The following is a 5,000-nucleotide window of genomic DNA, read 5'->3' as shown; positions in this document are numbered from 1 at the left end:
TCACCTCTGCGTGGATCTTATTTCTGATCACTGGTGAAGTCGACCCATTGTTTGAATAAAACTGTACTTCTGGTTCCAGTAAAAGACGTTGCATAATCGAAAGCAAGTCACGTGTTGAGGAGTTGCTAATAAGTCGTTTGTCCGTTTCAATGGGACAGGTCGATATATAAAATATATCTCCATGAGTTTATCACAATAGTGCTCACATTTGGTTTTCTGCCATGGCCATATAAATTCTGCCTGGGGATTATATGAAGTGATGGATATTAAGTACACCATTGTATTACGTGGATTGTGATGTGAAACTGAACCAAGCAAGTGAAAATAATGAGTTGGATCATTTAGGGGAGTCTGTATATAATACCTTATCACTTTTCCATAAGATTTCTTGTGTTTTAGTTTCACATAACATCCTCTAAATATCTACCACTAATTTCATATACTGCCTGACGGTTTTATTTTTTGCATGGCGTCATCCACATATAACATACACAAACAAGAAGGATGGGTTTTTAATGGAGGATAATCAATTTTAGCACTATAGGTATGAATATGTGCTACAAGATTTGGGGGAGTTGCACATAAATTGGAGAGAAGGTTTGAAGTAAGTATGAATGAGGTGAGTGGTTACAATGACTTCCTCTTTAACAGCCATAGTTATTCCTATCTTCTTGTGGGGTTGGCTGGGATGGTTTTCGGCCCAAGTCTTTCAGGACTCACCTATCCAGGCTGACGTTAGACCGAAGGTGATTTGGGTATGACTATTGAATTTTCTCACGTGCAGGTGATAGCTCACCTCCTCTTCATGAAATACACGATGGTATGATTAACGTCCACCAGCTCATGCTCGCAGGTGAGAGACCCGGCTGAATGCCATCCGAGAGATGGCACATCTTGTGATGCAACACCTGTCTGCAATCCGACAGTTTATAGTTGGATTGGGAATCGAACCCAGGTTGAAAAAAGCACAAAGTTAAGTACACATATTTTTCTATCATCCTGTCGGACTGAAAAATACAAAATGCAAACCAATCATCATCATCATCATCATGTTGGTGTTGCTGAAGCAGTTATGAGGCTACAATCTTGGTTGGGTCGCCACTCTGACTCAAAGTCAGGGCAGGGATTTGTAATTTGTTCATGGTACAGAAGATAGTTCGCTTACTCTTTGCAAAGGACACCGCCAGATCTTTAACTTCCACCAACTAATGCTGGATGACTGGATGCCCGTTTAGCGTCCATCCGAGGGACAGCACATTGAAGAATCACCGTGCCTGTGAAACATCGGGATGAGTTTGTAGCTGTGTCAGGATTCAAACCCAGGCTAGGTAGTTTAGAGGCGAGTATGCATAGCCCCAGGCCTCCAGGCCATCCTGCCAGCCCAAATCCAGAGCAAGTATTGAAAACAATCCAAATGAGAACAGTGATCAGGTGAAAAGTCATGTTGGATGTGGATCTCACCTCCTGGAACGATGTTCGCCAGAAACGACCATCATTTATGCGCTCCTGACAGCGCCCAGCACGCAAATCTTTTGGATTCCGTTAAGTAATAGGCGTCAGATCGTGCATTCGATGGTGCTCACGTGAAGCAGCCACAGATAGGCCTATATATCGCGGGGAAACGCCAGGCGTCCAAAATCTGCGATGGTGTTTGAGTGAAAACACGATCCGTGCTTTAATAAAACATCGCAAGCTTGTTCCCTTGATGCCCTCGCTGTCTCTTTGGGTTCCTTAAAGCTGCATCTTTTTCGGTTGTTCATGGAGTGTTGCTGCGAGAAATCTTTGTTTTCAAGGGGATCGGTTTTCCGTGCACGATTCACCGTTTCCATTAGAGTGAAGCATGCAAAAATCTAGACTTTCCCAAGCAGCGCCACCTCTCCTGGTCGGTCACGGATGATTTAGCATCTCCAGCCTTTCCACCTCTCCCAACAACCCATCAACCTCTCCCAGCCTAAACTCGCCCGGATAATGCTACTTCCCAAAGGGCCCCATTATTTCAACTTGCGCGGTGGCATCGCTCTTGGGCGTTCTTTTCCCATAACCTCTGCTCGGTCGTGGCCCCGAAGCCACGCTGGAGGGTTTGGGCTTGAGAAGGCAGATCGGCTGATGGTGTTGTGGTCAATGACTGGTCTGAGCAGACCGAAGGTAAATTGACCTTTTTGCTCCACCTTCATGATCTATAATGCAAGGCTTTCTGATTTTTAGAAAAGGGAAGGAAACATTGCAACCTGCAAATAGATAGGGAGAGGTAGGGTAGGATTGATGAGGATAGAAAAAGTCACAGGTAAGGATGGAGAAATACCTGAGGTGGGGGTGCACTGCCAATGTGAATCCCTGGAGGGAAGAAAGGGATTGAAGAGAATGTGGATTAGGTTCTACAAGTGGTATATTGGACACTACTATATATACTTTTAAAATGTGTATCACAGTGTGTGCATATACACTGTATATATATATATATATATATATATATATATATATATATATATATATATGATATATATATATATATGATATATATATATATGATATATATATATGATATATATGATATATATATATATGATATATATATATATATATGATATATATATATATATATATATAATATATATATATATATATATATATATATATATATATATATATATATATATATATTGTCGGACACCCGCAATTTGTGAACTCCATATATTCGCGGGTCATAAAGTGTGACCTGCTCCAACATTCGTGTATTCGCGTTTTTTTTTTTTTAAACACTTCAGGACTGGCTAGTCTCCTACATCCACCTGGGAAATTGGAAATCAGCGAACATCATGGTATTAAATAAAAAGTGCAAGAATGGATCCCCTTAACGACAGCCCAATTAGTTTACTGTACTTCCAACCATCAGCAAGATCATGAAATCCAACATCGCAGTTAACACAAAATCATTCCTTTTCTCCAACAGCCACATCTCAGATCGTCAATCCAGATTCAGACATGGTCACTCTCCCTTGGACATGCTGCTTCTACTCTCCCAACAATGGTGGAGGCTCTCAATATCAAATGTGAGGTCAGGGCTGTCTCTGGACATATCTCGAGCTTTCGATACAATCTGACATCCTGTCCTGCTCTCCAAACTGTCTGCCTATGGAATCCAAGGCCAACTCCACTCTTGGATTACTGACTTCCTCCACTCTCGGAGACAATGTGTGGCTCTCAATGGAACCCTTTCATCCCCTCCCTCCGTCAAGGCTGGAGTACCCCCAAGGCAGTGTTTTCGGCCTCATATTATTCCTTATCTTCATTAATGATCTCACTGATTCTCTGGAAATTCCTCTTTATCTCTTTGCTGATGATTCCACTCTCTGCCATGACTTATCTCATCATTCTGACAGTCAGGCAGCAGACTCTCCCCTCTCTTCAGACCTTCACAAATCAAAAACTGGTCAAACAAAATTTGGATTAGGCATTCATATTGTCCACACTTTGTGTTCTGCCTTACCCTCATTGTTATCTAAATTCCCTGTTTCGCCGTCTCCGTCTACTTTCCTCCACTGCCCTGCTGTTAGTGTTTCCCCTTTCTCCTGCTGTCCCCTTTGTTATGTTGTGTCCTGATTTGTTCTTTGTAATTGCTCTACGCGAGGCTAGACCTTGTAAAACAAAACAAAAACAAACAAAAACACAAAAAAGACAATGCACAGACATTTGAGGACCCTGATATTCCCGGAATTTTTCAAGAATGCCGATGCACACATTCAACCTCCTGGTGTGTATTAATTCAAGTGGCCACCGCCTCCAAACCATACAACATAGCTGGTCTCACTACCGTCTTGTATACTTTCCCCTTCACTCTTGCAGCTACCCTTCTGTCACAAATCACTCCTGCAACTCTTCTCCAAACACTCCATCCTGCCTGCACTCTCTTTTTCACTTCTCTCCCACACTCGCCGTTACTTTGGACAGTTGATCCCAAGTATTTAAATCCATCCACCTTCCCCACCTCAACTCCTTGCAACCGCACCATACCACCACCCTCCCTCTCATTTACGCACATGTACTCCGTCTTACTCCTACTGACTATCATTCCCCTTCTCTCCAGCGCGTTCCTCCACCTCTGGAGGCTCGCCTCAGCCTGCTCCCTACTCTCCCTACAGATCATGATGTCATCCGCGAACATCATCGTCCATGGAGACTCCAGTCTGATCTCATCCATCAAACAGGAAAGGGCTCAGAGTCGATCCTTGATGCAATCCCACGTTTACCTTAAACTGGTCTGTCATTCCTACCGCACACCTCACCACTGTCACACTGTCCTCATACATATCCTGCACGATCCTCACATACTTCTCCACCACTCCCGACTTCCACATACAATGCCACAACTCCTCTCTTGGCACCCTATCATAAGCTTTCTCTAAATCCACAAACACACAATGTAACTCCTTCTGGCATTCCCAATACTTCTCCATCAACATTCTCAAAGCAAACATTGCATCAGTGGTGCTCTTTCCTGGCATAAACCCATATTGCTGCTCACAGATCGTCACCTCTCCTCTCAACCTAGCTTCCACTACTCTCCCACAACTTCATGGTGTGGCTTAACAACTTTATCCCTCTGTAATTTCCACAGCTCTGCACATCACCCTTATTCTTGAAAATCGGAACCAGTACACTTAATCTCCACTCCTCCGGCATCCTCTCACTTTCCAAGACTTTATTAAACAATCTGGTTAACAACCCCACTGCCATCTCTCCAAAGCACTTCCATGCCTCCACTGGTATACCATCTGGGCCAACCGCCTTTCCACTTTTCATCTTCTTCATAGCAGTCCTCACTTCATCCTTACTGATCCACCCCACTTCCAGATTCATTATCTCCACCTCTTCCAACCTTCTCTCTCTCTCATTTTCTTCATTCATCAGCTCCTCAAAGTACTCCATCCACCTTCTCAACAAACTCTCCTCGCTCATCAGCACATTCCCATTTACGTCCTTTATCACCCGAACCTGCAGCA

At 43.4% G+C, this 5,000-nt stretch overlaps 2 long non-coding RNA genes across 2 annotated transcripts in view; one reads left to right on the top strand and one right to left on the bottom strand.

The window, feature by feature from the left end:
* LOC147032572 (uncharacterized) overlaps positions 1–5,000 on the top strand; it is a 68,621-nt gene that overhangs the window by 1,620 nt on the left and 62,001 nt on the right. The window lies entirely within an intron of this gene.
* LOC147032573 (uncharacterized) overlaps positions 1–5,000 on the bottom strand; it is a 40,979-nt gene that overhangs the window by 17,035 nt on the left and 18,944 nt on the right. Inside the window, exons 2-4 of the long non-coding RNA XR_015052114.1 lie at positions 2,303–2,334; positions 1,166–1,274; positions 797–912 (exon numbers count right to left, since the gene is read on the bottom strand). This is a non-coding gene — a long non-coding RNA (uncharacterized LOC147032573). The remainder of the gene's footprint in view (positions 1–796; positions 913–1,165; positions 1,275–2,302; positions 2,335–5,000) is intronic.

This window comes from Eptatretus burgeri, chromosome 2 (genome assembly GCF_056783735.1).
Source record: "Eptatretus burgeri isolate ZD-2024b chromosome 2, Ebu_testis_v1, whole genome shotgun sequence".
NCBI classification, from domain to species: Eukaryota; Metazoa; Chordata; class Myxini; order Myxiniformes; family Myxinidae; genus Eptatretus; species Eptatretus burgeri.
This window is presented reverse-complemented; position numbering and strand designations above follow the sequence as displayed.